The sequence below is a fragment of the Hyla sarda genome, unplaced genomic scaffold (genome assembly GCF_029499605.1).
Source record: "Hyla sarda isolate aHylSar1 unplaced genomic scaffold, aHylSar1.hap1 scaffold_358, whole genome shotgun sequence".
Lineage (NCBI taxonomy): Eukaryota > Metazoa > Chordata > Amphibia > Anura > Hylidae > Hyla > Hyla sarda.
In genome coordinates this window covers 272090-291770 of record NW_026610350.1, presented here as the reverse complement: position 1 = coordinate 291770, position 19681 = coordinate 272090, and the positions used below count along the sequence as shown (strand labels likewise).

The following is a 19681-nucleotide window of genomic DNA, read 5'->3' as shown; positions in this document are numbered from 1 at the left end:
CAGCAGCAGCAAGGCCCACAGGGCTGGCTAGCTGGCTAGCCAGCAAGCAGGTAGCAATGAAAGTAGGAATCTTTCTTTTTAACCCTGTAAGGGGGTGGTGCACTGTACCCGAAGATACTGCCATATCGGGTCAATGCATAGGGCGACGGAAGCAAGCTTCGAAATCGGCCCCCGTTCTCAAAAATCCATTTAATATATGGTCCCCAGATAGGGGACGTATCAGATATTAAACTGATAAGAACAGATACTACACTTGATCTTAGCCAAAAGGCCGAGAAGCGATAACCGTGAAAGGGGCGGGCCCAACAAGGTCCCCTTCATGGGCACTATCACTGCTTGCTGTCAGGGAGGCTGCCAGACAATTTTCCATGCACACTCTGGGCTGGGGGGCAGTCAACCACCAGTACACACAGCAGAACCTAAACCCATACCATTATTGCTAAGCAGCAAGACAGGGGCCCATTGCACTCCCACGGGGCCTTTTTAAATGCAATCCATAACCCGGATTTGCCAGGAACCCTTCTTACTCCTCCTACTTGCATGTGACACTGGGCTTAGGATCTGCATAGGAAACACACACACAAGCACACACCTACCTTTGTTGCCTGCAGATGCCTCCTTGGCTGTCCCCAAACTGTATCAAACCAACACCCACGGGAAGCTGTAAGCATAGAGGACATGCCTGCACCCCATTGGACTTACCTGTGTGGGTTAAATCCGGGTTATTTGACAACCTATGGCGGTGATGGTTCTGCTCAGGCAGAGCAGTGCTGATGCTCCTCATAAAGCTGTCGCTGCTGTGAAGGTTCTAGGTGACATCACAAATCCCTTTGGTTACATACACAACAAAGCTGGGTTGTTGTTGTTTACACTCTGCAAGGCCTGTGGAAGTGAGTGACATCATAGCACTGTAGTTCTGAGGGTTCAAGATGGATGCAACAATCTCCTGTTGCTTCTATGAAGGCCGTAATAGACGACATCACCAAACAGCTCCATAGTCACATACACAGCAAAGGAGAGATGTTGTTTACACCTAGTGATGTCAGTGGTATTGAGTGACATCACAGCACAGTGCTAAGGCTCCTGGGCCTGGACACAGCAGCGGCTGCAATATCTCAACGGAGAATACGTTTATATCTATGTGTGTGTGTGCGCATATATATATATATATATATATATATATATATATATATATATATATATTTCTCCGCCGAAATCACTTTTAAACCCATTTCCACCTTTTTTTCCCTTCTCTTCCTCTTACTTTTTTTTCACGTTTTTTTACGTTTTTCTCCTTTTCGCCTCTTTTCTGGGCGTATTATTCTTCTTTTTCTTCTTTTTTTTCGTCTAATGCATACCCCATCAGTGCAGCAATGCTTATTCAATACCGCCAGCAGATGGAGACACTGGGGGATAATTTTCTAAGGATTTATACTGATTTTTCCTGTCTGAATTTGTCGCACAGAAAGTTGCAGGCCAAATATGTGTGACATTTCTGCGACTTTAGCTTCTAGAGCATTTTTACAACATTATACATAGGTGCTGAATACATAAAAAGCGACTGTTCAGCGACAGACAAGTCGCATCGGCTGAAAGTAGGCCAGAATGTCAGTCCATGTTGGAGCAGGTTTAGATACAGTCTAAAGCATAGATCTCAAAGTCTGTGCACAGAATTTAGCAAGGGCCTCGCACCTTCTGATGCATCAGGTAGGTGCACAATAGCATAGCCTAACCCTCTGTACTTTGGTCTATATTGATGCGGGACATAGACAGCCAGCTGATGACCAATCCATTAGTGCAATGGATGGCTGGAAGCATTTGTCTTTGCCTTTGCAATACCACAGAAGCAATGCATGGTCAATGTACAGCAATGACACACCTGTGTGAACAGCCAGGAGACCCCCCCCCCCCCCCCATGTTATGTTACATAGTTACATAGTTAGTACGGTCGAAAAAAGACATATGTCCATCACGTTCAACCAGGGAATTAAGGGGTAGGGGTGTGGCGCGATATTGGGGAAGGGATGAGATTTTATATTTCTTCATAAGCATTAATCTTATTTTGTCAATTAGGAACATTCAGCACCCACCCGCTATCAAGGCAGCTGCCTATCATGTCATGCCCTACCTGCACAGGTGTGCTGGCTACTCAAATGATCCAATTAAGGAGGCCATTTAGTCAGCAGCAGCAGAAGTCCTGTGCCTGGACGCTCCAACAGGGGCCAGACACAAGCAGAAGCAGCAGCAGCACCACCTTTTGTTTTTTGGCTGCAGCAGCAGCAAGGCCCACAGGGCTGGCTAGCTGGCTAGCCAGCAAGCAGGTAGCAATGAAAGTAGGAATCTTTCTTTTTAACCCTGTAAGGGGGTGGTGCACTGTACCCGAAGATACTGCCATATCGGGTCAATGCATAGGGCGACGGAAGCAAGCTTCGAAATCGGCCCCCGTTCTCAAAAATCCATTTAATATATGGTCCCCAGATAGGGGACGTATCAGATATTAAACTGATAAGAACAGATACTACACTTGATCTTAGCCAAAAGGCCGAGAAGCGATAACCGTGAAAGGGGCGGGCCCAACAAGGTCCCCTTCATGGGCACTATCACTGCTTGCTGTCAGGGAGGCTGCCAGACAATTTTCCATGCACACTCTGGGCTGGGGGGCAGTCAACCACCAGTACACACAGCAGAACCTAAACCCATACCATTATTGCTAAGCAGCAAGACAGGGGCCCATTGCACTCCCACGGGGCCTTTTTAAATGCAATCCATAACCCGGATTTGCCAGGAACCCTTCTTACTCCTCCTACTTGCATGTGACACTGGGCTTAGGATCTGCATAGGAAACACACACACAAGCACACACCTACCTTTGTTGCCTGCAGATGCCTCCTTGGCTGTCCCCAAACGGTATCAAACCAACACCCACGGGAAGCTGTAAGCATAGAGGACATGCCTGCACCCCATTGGACTTACCTGTGTGGGTTAAATCCGGGTTATTTGACAACCTATGGCGGTGATGGTTCTGCTCAGGCAGAGCAGTGCTGATGCTCCTCATAAAGCTGTCGCTGCTGTGAAGGTTCTAGGTGACATCACAAATCCCTTTGGTTACATACACAACAAAGCTGGGTTGTTGTTGTTTACACTCTGCAAGGCCTGTGGAAGTGAGTGACATCATAGCACTGTAGTTCTGAGGGTTCAAGATGGATGCAACAATCTCCTGTTGCTTCTATGAAGGCCGTAATAGACGACATCACCAAACAGCTCCATAGTCACATACACAGCAAAGGAGAGATGTTGTTTACACCTAGTGATGTCAGTGGTATTGAGTGACATCACAGCACAGTGCTAAGGCTCCTGGGCCTGGACACAGCAGCGGCTGCAATATCTCAACGGAGAATACGTTTATATCTATGTGTGTGTGTGCGCATATATATATATATATATATATATATATATATATATATATATATATATATATTTCTCCGCCGAAATCACTTTTAAACCCATTTCCACCTTTTTTTCCCTTCTCTTCCTCTTACTTTTTTTTCACGTTTTTTTACGTTTTTCTCCTTTTCGCCTCTTTTCTGGGCGTATTATTCTTCTTTTTCTTCTTTTTTTTCGTCTAATGCATACCCCATCAGTGCAGCAATGCTTATTCAATACCGCCAGCAGATGGAGACACTGGGGGATAATTTTCTAAGGATTTATACTGATTTTTCCTGTCTGAATTTGTCGCACAGAAAGTTGCAGGCCAAATATGTGTGACATTTCTGCGACTTTAGCTTCTAGAGCATTTTTACAACATTATACATAGGTGCTGAATACATAAAAAGCGACTGTTCAGCGACAGACAAGTCGCATCGGCTGAAAGTAGGCCAGAATGTCAGTCCATGTTGGAGCAGGTTTAGATACAGTCTAAAGCATAGATCTCAAAGTCTGTGCACAGAATTTAGCAAGGGCCTCGCACCTTCTGATGCATCAGGTAGGTGCACAATAGCATAGCCTAACCCTCTGTACTTTGGTCTATATTGATGCGGGACATAGACAGCCAGCTGATGACCAATCCATTAGTGCAATGGATGGCTGGAAGCATTTGTCTTTGCCTTTGCAATACCACAGAAGCAATGCATGGTCAATGTACAGCAATGACACACCTGTGTGAACAGCCAGGAGACCCCCCCCCCCCCATGTTATGTTACATAGTTACATAGTTAGTACGGTCGAAAAAAGACATATGTCCATCACGTTCAACCAGGGAATTAAGGGGTAGGGGTGTGGCGCGATATTGGGGAAGGGATGAGATTTTATATTTCTTCATAAGCATTAATCTTATTTTGTCAATTAGGAACATTCAGCACCCACCCGCTATCAAGGCAGCTGCCTATCATGTCATGCCCTACCTGCACAGGTGTGCTGGCTACTCAAATGATCCAATTAAGGAGGCCATTTAGTCAGCAGCAGCAGAAGTCCTGTGCCTGGACGCTCCAACAGGGGCCAGACACAAGCAGAAGCAGCAGAAGCAGCAGCAGCACCACCTTTTGTTTTTTGGCTGCAGCAGCAGCAAGGCCCACAGGGCTGGCTAGCTGGCTAGCCAGCAAGCAGGTAGCAATGAAAGTAGGAATCTTTCTTTTTAACCCTGTAAGGGGGTGGTGCACTGTACCCGAAGATACTGCCATATCGGGTCAATGCATAGGGCGACGGAAGCAAGCTTCGAAATCGGCCCCCGTTCTCAAAAATCCATTTAATATATGGTCCCCAGATAGGGGACGTATCAGATATTAAACTGATAAGAACAGATTTTTTTTTTTTTTTTTTTTTTTTTTTTTTTTTTTCCTCAGTTACAGACTATTGTTTGAACGATCATCAGGTCTCCTACCAGGACTCGTCATTTAAAACAATGTCTGAAAAAACATCATGCGGAAAGACAAAAAAAAAGGGAACCGAGGGTCAAGAACTTAAAACCAAAAGGTAAAAGCTGAAGGAAAACAAAAACTTTTAAAAAACCAAACATAAACTGGTCAGACTTACAGTTTCCACCATTGGGTATATTTCCAGATCTTTTCAGCATTGTCTTCTCCCATTCTCTTCTTATCTAATAAATATGCAATAAAAAGTCTTCCGAGCAACAACCTCCTACATTCACTTGGAGAAATGGAAACATTTTTAAAAACAAGCAAATTCCTGGAGTCCCATAAAACTTCTTTAAAAACAGAAAAAATTATCCAAGTAACACGTGCATCATTCTTCATGTTAAAGTCCTGACCGATAAAAATTTTCTCAAAAGTAAAATCATTAAAACCCATAAGTGCAATAAAAAATCTTGTTAAAAGCCTAAAAACTTCCTTGGCATAAAAACAGTCCCACCACAAATGTACAATATCTTCTTTACCTCCACAACCCTCTCTTGGACACTGTTCACTCACTCTTATTCCTCTTCCTCTTAAAAACACTCGAGTTGGGAGGCAACCATGGTAAGACATCCATACCACATCTTTTTGTCTATTTGATAAACCAAAGGAATTAAAAAGGCTCCAAATCTTAACTGACTGTGCAATATTACAGAATGGTACTTCATTAAATTTTTCACTCTTTCTCAACTCATATTCTATTTTCTTCTTTTCAGGTTTCCCCAAGGAGCTCAAATTAAACTGATCATTGAAAGACCGAAGAACCACATAAAAGGTAGGTATAATCAGCGCCATTGGTTTCCTCAGATCCCTCTCACACCAGCCCCACTTAGAAAACAACCATCCTGCTAAATATTTACACATATCAGCTGTTTTACTATTGCACTGGATCGTCTTGAAAATTAAAAGAAAATAGTGTAACTTTAAAAACAAATCAATATTTGGAAAGTCATATCCACCATTCTTTACAGTACTCATTACCTTCTCTCTTTTCATTTTTTCCATTTTGGATCCCCAAAAGAAAACAAAAAGTCTTCTTGTTGTCTTCCTCATCCAAAGCTTACCAGGTGGAAAAACCATCGCAGTATATAAAAGTAAAGGTAAAATCACAGTCTTAATAACAAGTACTTTCCCTTTAAGGGATAAACTCCTCAGTTTCCAAAAATTCAATTTCTTTTCAATTTTACTGTCCAGCTTGTTGTAAGTCTCTGTCCCTTTAAGATTCTTTTCAAAAATGACCCCTAAAACTTCCACATTCTCCTTTATCTCTACTCCATCCACCAACACATCTTCGCATTTCCCAAAATTCACCAAATGACATTTGCCCCAGTTTACACACATTCCGGCCACACAGCAAAAAATTTGAATATGCAAATTCACTCTATTCAAATCTGCTTTTGAAGTACATGTAAACACAACATCATCCATGTAGCTTAAAACCTTAAGATCACTCCCACCACTGCCAGGTATAAAAACTCCTTTAACACATTTGTCTTTCTGAACATTCTTTAACAAGGCCTCTATTACACAGATGAAAAGGATTGGGGAGAGTGGGCAACCCTGCCGAACCCCTGATAAAATCTTAAAAGCAGGACCAACATGGCCATTCATTAAAACTTGTCCAGTAACACCATTATATAACCCTTTAATAACATGTAATAACTTCATTGGGATCCCCATATGTTTTAGGGCCATAAACATAAATTTGTGTGCGACTTTATCATAGGCCTTCTCGAAATCCACTGACTCGACAAAAAGAGGCACCTTATTAAAATTACAATAATAAATAACATCCCTTAAAATCAATAAATTATCAGTAATTCTTCTCCCGGGTACAGCACATACTTGGTAATTATCTACCATATGGCCAATAATATTCCTAAGCCTGTTTGCAACAATTTTAGCAATAATTTTATAGTCACTGTTTAACAATGAAATTGGTCTCCAATTTTTTATATCACGTTCGTCACCTTTCTTATGTATTAGTGTGATAATTCCCTTCTTCATTGAATCAGCTAAAATCCCAAACTTAAAAACATATTGCACAACCCGAGTAAAAACATCTTTTAAAAGAGGCCAAAATACAACATAAAACTCAGCTGGAAGGCCGTCACTACCAGGGGTTTTACCTTTTGCCATTCCATTCAGCGCCATTCTAATTTCATTTTCACTAACATCTTCCACCAAAAAAACTTTCTCCTCATCTGGAATTTGATCCTCTAAAATGTTACAGTAGTCTTCCATTTCATTAATAGCAGCTTTACTTTCATTACTAAAAAGTGTTTCATAAAATTTACAAACCTCCTCCTCCATCTCCCTACCAACCACCTCACCACTTGAGGTTAAAACTGACTTAAAGACCCCCTTTGGCTTAAAACACTTTTTAAAAAAATATCGACTACATTGTTCATTCTCCTCCAAATGTTGCACCTTAGCCCTGTAAACAATATTCCTTCCTCTTTCCTTCAACCTTGTCTTCATCTCTTCCTTAATTTCACAAATTTCAGCATCCACCTCTAGACCAGCGTTCTTAAACTTAAAGAGAGTCTCCAACTGTGAAACTAAAGTCTCATCTCTCCGCCTCTTCTCCTGTGCTCTCTTAATGCAAACAGACTTAAAATAACCAGCAAAGTTCACTTTAGCCCAATCCCACCAGTCTAAAATATTTTTAAAACAGTCTTGTTTAGCAGCACAGGATAAAAATATATTTTTAAAACCTGCCATTACCTCCTCTTCTTCAAGTAAACTCACATTCAACTTCCAGAGTCCCCTACCAAAGGCAATGGACTCTGAGATGCTTATTTCAGCAGATAAAATTTTATGATCTGAGAAAATCGACATCATCTGATTACACCGGGCCACCTTCATCCCTTCAGACACAAAAATATAATCTATTCGGGATTTACAGTGACCACTATCCGATACATATGTATATCTATCATCAGTGTCAATCATCAGTCCAGCATCTATATAGTGTAAGTCTTGTACTAATTGATTTAAAGCATTAGAGGTAATGTCAGTTCGGACTGCAGCAGCACTCTCACGGTCATTAACAGTACGGATACAGTTAAAATCACCAGCCACTATAGTACTTTCCCGACCAGGGATAAAAAACTTCAAGGACTCTAAAAAAACCAACCGCTCTTTCTTATCTGCTGGGGCATATACGTTAAAAACTCTAATCCTCTGGTCTAAAAACTCAAAGTTTAAAACCATGCAACGGCCTGGTATTAAAATCTGGCAATTTAAAACTTTGATATTGTTATTTTTGATTAAAAAACCGACTCCTTCATTCTTGTTATCCGTACTAGTTGACCAAAAAGATTGTCCCATCCTCCACTCATCAGCATAAGGTGCAGATTTAATTGCACACTCCTGTAAACATATTATATCAGCTCTCACATTCTCCAACACCTCAAAAATAGCAGCTCTTCTTACTTCTGATCCAATACTCCTGACATTAAGGGTTGTTAAGATAAGAGTCATAATAACTAAAATGAATAAAATCAAAACTTTAATATCCATCATAGTTAAAAATTACTGCTCTGACTCTCAACTTTCCTTAAAACATTTTCATAACAATCAGGCGACCCTGGATCAGAGTCCCTGTCCATTTCAACTCCTCTTCCAACCACTGGGTCCTCTTGATCCCCAGTCCAACTTCCTTTTTTACTTCTTTTACTTTCCACCCCCACCTCATCCTCCTCATCACTGCTGACAAATCTCTGAGCAGGTGTAAGGGACTTCTCAGATGACTGCACATTTTCTTGGAATTCCATTCCCTCCTCCTCCCCCACAACAGGGTCTGGACATTCCACATCACCACTCATGCTTCCACAAGGAAACACATCACCATACACAGTTTCAATCTTCTTGACCTCCACCCCCTTTGCACATGTTACTTCACTTGTGGAGACCACTTTCTTATACTCCTGTTCAACCACCACACTTGTCTCCACAAAAGCCTCTTTAATCACATCCACCTGAGCAACAACATTTTTAACAATCGTACCACCTGCGCTCCTCCCGACTTCACATTCCCCCTCCACATTAGATTTTTCACCTCCATCCACACCTCCATCCACACCTCCATCCACACCTGTGGCTTCTGAAAAAGACCTCCTTCCCATTCCCTGTTCATTGCTCTGTCCACCTTTACTTCCAGCCGCATCAGCATAACTCCTTCTCTTGTACCATAAGTGACATCCTCTTGCCAAATGGGAATTACTCCCACAAATATCACAAGTCTTTTCCTCAACGCAAAAACTTGTTTCATGCCCAGTCTTGCCACAGTTCCTACAAACAACACCCTTCACAGGACATGCGTCCTGCACGTGGCCATATGCTTGACATTTGCGGCAAAACTGAAGCTGCCCCTCATAAAAACAAAAACCACGCTCTCCTCCAATGGAAAAAACTTGAGGAATACTCTTAATTCCCTCCTCCATAGACTCATCCTTCTTGAACTTCACAACATATTTCCTTTTACAGTTAAAAAAACCATGTCTGTTCTTTAGTTTTCCAAAAAACTTCACTTCTTCACAATAACGATAAAGAAAATTTGTTACCATTGAGTCTGTAACTTTGGGATTGTACATATGTACGATGACCACTTTCTCTGTACTCAGAAACAAAGGCTCTACTTTAACTTTCCTCATAATATCCGGCTCATTCTTTCTCTTCATTCCTTCCAGGTCCTTGTAGACCCTCTGACAAATCTCGGAATTAACAAATGTAACATCATAAATACCCTGTCTAGGGAAATCTTGCATTGCAAATACATCTGTTACCTTTAGGTACTGGAGCCTGCGTAGAATCTCCAGCACAATCTGGTCCAGGCCAACCGTTCCCCGATGTTCCGTTGGGACGAAAATCCTGACCGTGTCTTCCATTCCGCGAATCCTCTCTCCTCCACTCATTTTTGCAGGCGATGAAACCCACTATCGCAACTCCGAAATAACCCAGGGCCCCCCGCAAAGAGGGCCCCGATCACCACCCCCTTCAACTCCTAACCCGCCCGGTAAACCGCACGGGATCGAAGCCAAAAGGCCGAGAAGCGATAACCGTGAAAGGGGCGGGCCCAACAAGGTCCCCTTCATGGGCACTATCACTGCTTGCTGTCAGGGAGGCTGCCAGACAATTTTCCATGCACACTCTGGGCTGGGGGGCAGTCAACCACCAGTACACACAGCAGAACCTAAACCCATACCATTATTGCTAAGCAGCAAGACAGGGGCCCATTGCACTCCCACGGGGCCTTTTTAAATGCAATCCATAACCCGGATTTGCCAGGAACCCTTCTTACTCCTCCTACTTGCATGTGACACTGGGCTTAGGATCTGCATAGGAAACACACACACAAGCACACACCTACCTTTGTTGCCTGCAGATGCCTCCTTGGCTGTCCCCAAACGGTATCAAACCAACACCCACGGGAAGCTGTAAGCATAGAGGACATGCCTGCACCCCATTGGACTTACCTGTGTGGGTTAAATCCGGGTTATTTGACAACCTATGGCGGTGATGGTTCTGCTCAGGCAGAGCAGTGCTGATGCTCCTCATAAAGCTGTCGCTGCTGTGAAGGTTCTAGGTGACATCACAAATCCCTTTGGTTACATACACAACAAAGCTGGGTTGTTGTTGTTTACACTCTGCAAGGCCTGTGGAAGTGAGTGACATCATAGCACTGTAGTTCTGAGGGTTCAAGATGGATGCAACAATCTCCTGTTGCTTCTATGAAGGCCGTAATAGACGACATCACCAAACAGCTCCATAGTCACATACACAGCAAAGGAGAGATGTTGTTTACACCTAGTGATGTCAGTGGTATTGAGTGACATCACAGCACAGTGCTAAGGCTCCTGGGCCTGGACACAGCAGCGGCTGCAATATCTCAACGGAGAATACGTTTATATCTATGTGTGTGTGTGCGCATATATATATATATATATATATATATATATATATATATATATTTCTCCGCCGAAATCACTTTTAAACCCATTTCCACCTTTTTTTCCCTTCTCTTCCTCTTACTTTTTTTTCACGTTTTTTAACGTTTTTCTCCTTTTCGCCTCTTTTCTGGGCGTATTATTCTTCTTTTTCTTCTTTTTTTTCGTCTAATGCATACCCCATCAGTGCAGCAATGCTTATTCAATACCGCCAGCAGATGGAGACACTGGGGGATAATTTTCTAAGGATTTATACTGATTTTTCCTGTCTGAATTTGTCGCACAGAAAGTTGCAGGCCAAATATGTGTGACATTTCTGCGACTTTAGCTTCTAGAGCATTTTTACAACATTATACATAGGTGCTGAATACATAAAAAGCGACTGTTCAGCGACAGACAAGTCGCATCGGCTGAAAGTAGGCCAGAATGTCAGTCCATGTTGGAGCAGGTTTAGATACAGTCTAAAGCATAGATCTCAAAGTCTGTGCACAGAATTTAGCAAGGGCCTCGCACCTTCTGATGCATCAGGTAGGTGCACAATAGCATAGCCTAACCCTCTGTACTTTGGTCTATATTGATGCGGGACATAGACAGCCAGCTGATGACCAATCCATTAGTGCAATGGATGGCTGGAAGCATTTGTCTTTGCCTTTGCAATACCACAGAAGCAATGCATGGTCAATGTACAGCAATGACACACCTGTGTGAACAGCCAGGAGACCCCCCCCATGTTATGTTACATAGTTACATAGTTAGTACGGTCGAAAAAAGACATATGTCCATCACGTTCAACCAGGGAATTAAGGGGTAGGGGTGTGGCGCGATATTGGGGAAGGGATGAGATTTTATATTTCTTCATAAGCATTAATCTTCTTTTGTCAATTAGGAACATTCAGCACCCACCCGCTATCAAGGCAGCTGCCTATCATGTCATGCCCTACCTGCACAGGTGTGCTGGCTACTCAAATGATCCAATTAAGGAGGCCATTTAGTCAGCAGCAGCAGAAGTCCTGTGCCTGGACGCTCCAACAGGGGCCAGACACAAGCAGAAGCAGCAGAAGCAGCAGCAGCACCACCTTTTGTTTTTTGGCTGCAGCAGCAGCAAGGCCCACAGGGCTGGCTAGCTGGCTAGCCAGCAAGCAGGTAGCAATGAAAGTAGGAATCTTTCTTTTTAACCCTGTAAGGGGGTGGTGCACTGTACCCGAAGATACTGCCATATCGGGTCAATGCATAGGGCGACGGAAGCAAGCTTCGAAATCGGCCCCCGTTCTCAAAAATCCATTTAATATATGGTCCCCAGATAGGGGACGTATCAGATATTAAACTGATAAGAACAGATACTACACTTGATCTTAGCCAAAAGGCCGAGAAGCGATAACCGTGAAAGGGGCGGGCCCAACAAGGTCCCCTTCATGGGCACTATCACTGCTTGCTGTCAGGGAGGCTGCCAGACAATTTTCCATGCACACTCTGGGCTGGGGGGCAGTCAACCACCAGTACACACAGCAGAACCTAAACCCATACCATTATTGCTAAGCAGCAAGACAGGGGCCCATTGCACTCCCACGGGGCCTTTTTAAATGCAATCCATAACCCGGATTTGCCAGGAACCCTTCTTACTCCTCCTACTTGCATGTGACACTGGGCTTAGGATCTGCATAGGAAACACACACACAAGCACACACCTACCTTTGTTGCCTGCAGATGCCTCCTTGGCTGTCCCCAAACGGTATCAAACCAACACCCACGGGAAGCTGTAAGCATAGAGGACATGCCTGCACCCCATTGGACTTACCTGTGTGGGTTAAATCCGGGTTATTTGACAACCTATGGCGGTGATGGTTCTGCTCAGGCAGAGCAGTGCTGATGCTCCTCATAAAGCTGTCGCTGCTGTGAAGGTTCTAGGTGACATCACAAATCCCTTTGGTTACATACACAACAAAGCTGGGTTGTTGTTGTTTACACTCTGCAAGGCCTGTGGAAGTGAGTGACATCATAGCACTGTAGTTCTGAGGGTTCAAGATGGATGCAACAATCTCCTGTTGCTTCTATGAAGGCCGTAATAGACGACATCACCAAACAGCTCCATAGTCACATACACAGCAAAGGAGAGATGTTGTTTACACCTAGTGATGTCAGTGGTATTGAGTGACATCACAGCACAGTGCTAAGGCTCCTGGGCCTGGACACAGCAGCGGCTGCAATATCTCAACGGAGAATACGTTTATATCTATGTGTGTGTGTGCGCATATATATATATATATATATATATATATATATATATATATATATATATTTCTCCGCCGAAATCACTTTTAAACCCATTTCCACCTTTTTTTCCCTTCTCTTCCTCTTACTTTTTTTTCACGTTTTTTTACGTTTTTCTCCTTTTCGCCTCTTTTCTGGGCGTATTATTCTTCTTTTTCTTCTTTTTTTTCGTCTAATGCATACCCCATCAGTGCAGCAATGCTTATTCAATACCGCCAGCAGATGGAGACACTGGGGGATAATTTTCTAAGGATTTATACTGATTTTTCCTGTCTGAATTTGTCGCACAGAAAGTTGCAGGCCAAATATGTGTGACATTTCTGCGACTTTAGCTTCTAGAGCATTTTTACAACATTATACATAGGTGCTGAATACATAAAAAGCGACTGTTCAGCGACAGACAAGTCGCATCGGCTGAAAGTAGGCCAGAATGTCAGTCCATGTTGGAGCAGGTTTAGATACAGTCTAAAGCATAGATCTCAAAGTCTGTGCACAGAATTTAGCAAGGGCCTCGCACCTTCTGATGCATCAGGTAGGTGCACAATAGCATAGCCTAACCCTCTGTACTTTGGTCTATATTGATGCGGGACATAGACAGCCAGCTGATGACCAATCCATTAGTGCAATGGATGGCTGGAAGCATTTGTCTTTGCCTTTGCAATACCACAGAAGCAATGCATGGTCAATGTACAGCAATGACACACCTGTGTGAACAGCCAGGAGACCCCCCCCATGTTATGTTACATAGTTACATAGTTAGTACGGTCGAAAAAAGACATATGTCCATCACGTTCAACCAGGGAATTAAGGGGTAGGGGTGTGGCGCGATATTGGGGAAGGGATGAGATTTTATATTTCTTCATAAGCATTAATCTTATTTTGTCAATTAGGAACATTCAGCACCCACCCGCTATCAAGGCAGCTGCCTATCATGTCATGCCCTACCTGCACAGGTGTGCTGGCTACTCAAATGATCCAATTAAGGAGGCCATTTAGTCAGCAGCAGCAGAAGTCCTGTGCCTGGACGCTCCAACAGGGGCCAGACACAAGCAGAAGCAGCAGAAGCAGCAGCAGCACCACCTTTTGTTTTTTGGCTGCAGCAGCAGCAAGGCCCACAGGGCTGGCTAGCTGGCTAGCCAGCAAGCAGGTAGCAATGAAAGTAGGAATCTTTCTTTTTAACCCTGTAAGGGGGTGGTGCACTGTACCCGAAGATACTGCCATATCGGGTCAATGCATAGGGCGACGGAAGCAAGCTTCGAAATCGGCCCCCGTTCTCAAAAATCCATTTAATATATGGTCCCCAGATAGGGGACGTATCAGATATTAAACTGATAAGAACAGATACTACACTTGATCTTAGCCAAAAGGCCGAGAAGCGATAACCGTGAAAGGGGCGGGCCCAACAAGGTCCCCTTCATGGGCACTATCACTGCTTGCTGTCAGGGAGGCTGCCAGACAATTTTCCATGCACACTCTGGGCTGGGGGGCAGTCAACCACCAGTACACACAGCAGAACCTAAACCCATACCATTATTGCTAAGCAGCAAGACAGGGGCCCATTGCACTCCCACGGGGCCTTTTTAAATGCAATCCATAACCCGGATTTGCCAGGAACCCTTCTTACTCCTCCTACTTGCATGTGACACTGGGCTTAGGATCTGCATAGGAAACACACACACAAGCACACACCTACCTTTGTTGCCTGCAGATGCCTCCTTGGCTGTCCCCAAACGGTATCAAACCAACACCCACGGGAAGCTGTAAGCATAGAGGACATGCCTGCACCCCATTGGACTTACCTGTGTGGGTTAAATCCGGGTTATTTGACAACCTATGGCGGTGATGGTTCTGCTCAGGCAGAGCAGTGCTGATGCTCCTCATAAAGCTGTCGCTGCTGTGAAGGTTCTAGGTGACATCACAAATCCCTTTGGTTACATACACAACAAAGCTGGGTTGTTGTTGTTTACACTCTGCAAGGCCTGTGGAAGTGAGTGACATCATAGCACTGTAGTTCTGAGGGTTCAAGATGGATGCAACAATCTCCTGTTGCTTCTATGAAGGCCGTAATAGACGACATCACCAAACAGCTCCATAGTCACATACACAGCAAAGGAGAGATGTTGTTTACACCTAGTGATGTCAGTGGTATTGAGTGACATCACAGCACAGTGCTAAGGCTCCTGGGCCTGGACACAGCAGCGGCTGCAATATCTCAACGGAGAATACGTTTATATCTATGTGTGTGTGTGCGCATATATATATATATATATATATATATATATATATATATATATATATTCTCCGCCGAAATCACTTTTAAACCCATTTCCACCTTTTTTTCCCTTCTCTTCCTCTTACTTTTTTTTCACGTTTTTTTACGTTTTTCTCCTTTTCGCCTCTTTTCTGGGCGTATTATTCTTCTTTTTCTTCTTTTTTTTCGTCTAATGCATACCCCATCAGTGCAGCAATGCTTATTCAATACCGCCAGCAGATGGAGACACTGGGGGATAATTTTCTAAGGATTTATACTGATTTTTCCTGTCTGAATTTGTCGCACAGAAAGTTGCAGGCCAAATATGTGTGACATTTCTGCGACTTTAGCTTCTAGAGCATTTTTACAACATTATACATAGGTGCTGAATACATAAAAAGCGACTGTTCAGCGACAGACAAGTCGCATCGGCTGAAAGTAGGCCAGAATGTCAGTCCATGTTGGAGCAGGTTTAGATACAGTCTAAAGCATAGATCTCAAAGTCTGTGCACAGAATTTAGCAAGGGCCTCGCACCTTCTGATGCATCAGGTAGGTGCACAATAGCATAGCCTAACCCTCTGTACTTTGGTCTATATTGATGCGGGACATAGACAGCCAGCTGATGACCAATCCATTAGTGCAATGGATGGCTGGAAGCATTTGTCTTTGCCTTTGCAATACCACAGAAGCAATGCATGGTCAATGTACAGCAATGACACACCTGTGTGAACAGCCAGGAGACCCCCCCCCCCCCCCCCATGTTATGTTACATAGTTACATAGTTAGTACGGTCGAAAAAAGACATATGTCCATCACGTTCAACCAGGGAATTAAGGGGTAGGGGTGTGGCGCGATATTGGGGAAGGGATGAGATTTTATATTTCTTCATAAGCATTAATCTTATTTTGTCAATTAGGAACATTCAGCACCCACCCGCTATCAAGGCAGCTGCCTATCATGTCATGCCCTACCTGCACAGGTGTGCTGGCTACTCAAATGATCCAATTAAGGAGGCCATTTAGTCAGCAGCAGCAGAAGTCCTGTGCCTGGACGCTCCAACAGGGGCCAGACACAAGCAGAAGCAGCAGAAGCAGCAGCAGCACCACCTTTTGTTTTTTGGCTGCAGCAGCAGCAAGGCCCACAGGGCTGGCTAGCTGGCTAGCCAGCAAGCAGGTAGCAATGAAAGTAGGAATCTTTCTTTTTAACCCTGTAAGGGGGTGGTGCACTGTACCCGAAGATACTGCCATATCGGGTCAATGCATAGGGCGACGGAAGCAAGCTTCGAAATCGGCCCCCGTTCTCAAAAATCCATTTAATATATGGTCCCCAGATAGGGGACGTATCAGATATTAAACTGATAAGAACAGATACTACACTTGATCTTAGCCAAAAGGCCGAGAAGCGATAACCGTGAAAGGGGCGGGCCCAACAAGGTCCCCTTCATGGGCACTATCACTGCTTGCTGTCAGGGAGGCTGCCAGACAATTTTCCATGCACACTCTGGGCTGGGGGGCAGTCAACCACCAGTACACACAGCAGAACCTAAACCCATACCATTATTGCTAAGCAGCAAGACAGGGGCCCATTGCACTCCCACGGGGCCTTTTTAAATGCAATCCATAACCCGGATTTGCCAGGAACCCTTCTTACTCCTCCTACTTGCATGTGACACTGGGCTTAGGATCTGCATAGGAAACACACACACAAGCACACACCTACCTTTGTTGCCTGCAGATGCCTCCTTGGCTGTCCCCAAACGGTATCAAACCAACACCCACGGGAAGCTGTAAGCATAGAGGACATGCCTGCACCCCATTGGACTTACCTGTGTGGGTTAAATCCGGGTTATTTGACAACCTATGGCGGTGATGGTTCTGCTCAGGCAGAGCAGTGCTGATGCTCCTCATAAAGCTGTCGCTGCTGTGAAGGTTCTAGGTGACATCACAAATCCCTTTGGTTACATACACAACAAAGCTGGGTTGTTGTTGTTTACACTCTGCAAGGCCTGTGGAAGTGAGTGACATCATAGCACTGTAGTTCTGAGGGTTCAAGATGGATGCAACAATCTCCTGTTGCTTCTATGAAGGCCGTAATAGACGACATCACCAAACAGCTCCATAGTCACATACACAGCAAAGGAGAGATGTTGTTTACACCTAGTGATGTCAGTGGTATTGAGTGACATCACAGCACAGTGCTAAGGCTCCTGGGCCTGGACACAGCAGCGGCTGCAATATCTCAACGGAGAATACGTTTATATCTATGTGTGTGTGTGCGCATATATATATATATATATATATATATATATATATATATATATATATTTCTCCGCCGAAATCACTTTTAAACCCATTTCCACCTTTTTTTCCCTTCTCTTCCTCTTACTTTTTTTTCACGTTTTTTTACGTTTTTCTCCTTTTCGCCTCTTTTCTGGGCGTATTATTCTTCTTTTTCTTCTTTTTTTTCGTCTAATGCATACCCCATCAGTGCAGCAATGCTTATTCAATACCGCCAGCAGATGGAGACACTGGGGGATAATTTTCTAAGGATTTATACTGATTTTTCCTGTCTGAATTTGTCGCACAGAAAGTTGCAGGCCAAATATGTGTGACATTTCTGCGACTTTAGCTTCTAGAGCATTTTTACAACATTATACATAGGTGCTGAATACATAAAAAGCGACTGTTCAGCGACAGACAAGTCGCATCGGCTGAAAGTAGGCCAGAATGTCAGTCCATGTTGGAGCAGGTTTAGATACAGTCTAAAGCATAGATCTCAAAGTCTGTGCACAGAATTTAGCAAGGGCCTCGCACCTTCTGATGCATCAGGTAGGTGCACAATAGCATAGCCTAACCCTCTGTACTTTGGTCTATATTGATGCGGGACATAGACAGCCAGCTGATGACCAATCCATTAGTGCAATGGATGGCTGGAAGCATTTGTCTTTGCCTTTGCAATACCACAGAAGCAATGCATGGTCAATGTACAGCAATGACACACCTGTGTGAACAGCCAGGAGACCCCCCCCCCCCCCATGTTATGTTACATAGTTACATAGTTAGTACGGTCGAAAAAAGACATATGTCCATCACGTTCAACCAGGGAATTAAGGGGTAGGGGTGTGGCGCGATATTGGGGAAGGGATGAGATTTTATATTTCTTCATAAGCATTAATCTTATTTTGTCAATTAGGAACATTCAGCACCCACCCGCTATCAAGGCAGCTGCCTATCATGTCATGCCCTACCTGCACAGGTGTGCTGGCTACTCAAATGATCCAATTAAGGAGGCCATTTAGTCAGCAGCAGCAGAAGTCCTGTGCCTGGACGCTCCAACAGGGGCCAGACACAAGCAGAAGCAGCAGAAGCAGCAGCAGCACCACCTTTTGTTTTTTGGCTGCAGCAGCAGCAAGGCCCACAGGGCTGGCTAGCTGGCTAGCCAGCAAGCAGGTAGCAATGAAAGTAGGAATCTTTCTTTTTAACCCTGTAAGGGGGTGGTGCACTGTACCCGAAGATACTGCCATATCGGGTCAATGCATAGGGCGACGGAAGCAAGCTTCGAAATCGGCCCCCGTTCTCAAAAATCCATTTAATATATGGTCCCCAGATAGGGGACGTATCAGATATTAAACTGATAAGAACAGATACTACACTTGATCTTAGCCAAAAGGCCGAGAAGCGATAACCGTGAAAGGGGCGGGCCCAACAAGGTCCCCTTCATGGGCACTATCACTGCTTGCTGTCAGGGAGGCTGCCAGACAATTTTCCATGCACACTCTGGGCTGGGGGGCAGTCAACCACCAGTACACACAGCAGAACCTAAACCCATACCATTATTGCTAAGCAGCAAGACAGGGGCCCATTGCACTCCCACGGGGCCTTTTTAAATGCAATCCATAACCCGGATTTGCCAGGAACCCTTCTTACTCCTCCTACTTGCATGTGACACTGGGCTTAGGATCTGCATAGGAAACACACACACAAGCACACACCTACCTTTGTTGCCTGCAGATGCCTCCTTGGCTGTCCCCAAACGGTATCAAACCAACACCCACGGGAAGCTGTAAGCATAGAGGACATGCCTGCACCCCATTGGACTTACCTGTGTGGGTTAAATCCGGGTTATTTGACAACCTATGGCGGTGATGGTTCTGCTCAGGCAGAGCAGTGCTGATGCTCCTCATAAAGCTGTCGCTGCTGTGAAGGTTCTAGGTGACATCACAAATCCCTTTGGTTACATACACAACAAAGCTGGGTTGTTGTTGTTTACACTCTGCAAGGCCTGTGGAAGTGAGTGACATCAT

General features: G+C 44.3%; 6 non-coding genes and 1 pseudogene across 6 annotated transcripts; all 7 read right to left on the bottom strand.

The window, feature by feature from the left end:
• Nucleotides 1-92: 92 nt before the first annotated feature.
• Nucleotides 93-283, bottom strand: LOC130331831 (U2 spliceosomal RNA). The gene has a single exon (XR_008874637.1). It is a non-coding gene; the product is annotated as a U2 spliceosomal RNA (small nuclear RNA).
• Nucleotides 284-2363: 2080 nt separating this feature from the next.
• Nucleotides 2364-2554, bottom strand: LOC130331830 (U2 spliceosomal RNA). Its single transcript, XR_008874636.1, has one exon. It is a non-coding gene; the product is annotated as a U2 spliceosomal RNA (small nuclear RNA).
• A 2090-nt stretch (nt 2555-4644) lies between these two features.
• LOC130331853 (U2 spliceosomal RNA) lies at nt 4645-4849 on the bottom strand (annotated as a pseudogene).
• A 7194-nt stretch (nt 4850-12043) lies between these two features.
• Nucleotides 12044-12234, bottom strand: LOC130331829 (U2 spliceosomal RNA). The gene has a single exon (XR_008874635.1). It is a non-coding gene; the product is annotated as a U2 spliceosomal RNA (small nuclear RNA).
• Nucleotides 12235-14315: 2081 nt separating this feature from the next.
• Nucleotides 14316-14506, bottom strand: LOC130331828 (U2 spliceosomal RNA). The gene has a single exon (XR_008874634.1). It is a non-coding gene; the product is annotated as a U2 spliceosomal RNA (small nuclear RNA).
• A 2087-nt stretch (nt 14507-16593) lies between these two features.
• LOC130331825 (U2 spliceosomal RNA) lies at nt 16594-16784 on the bottom strand. Its single transcript, XR_008874632.1, has one exon. It is a non-coding gene; the product is annotated as a U2 spliceosomal RNA (small nuclear RNA).
• Nucleotides 16785-18869: 2085 nt separating this feature from the next.
• On the bottom strand, nt 18870-19060 carry LOC130331824 (U2 spliceosomal RNA). The gene has a single exon (XR_008874631.1). It is a non-coding gene; the product is annotated as a U2 spliceosomal RNA (small nuclear RNA).
• Between the last annotated feature and the right edge of the window lie 621 nt (nt 19061-19681).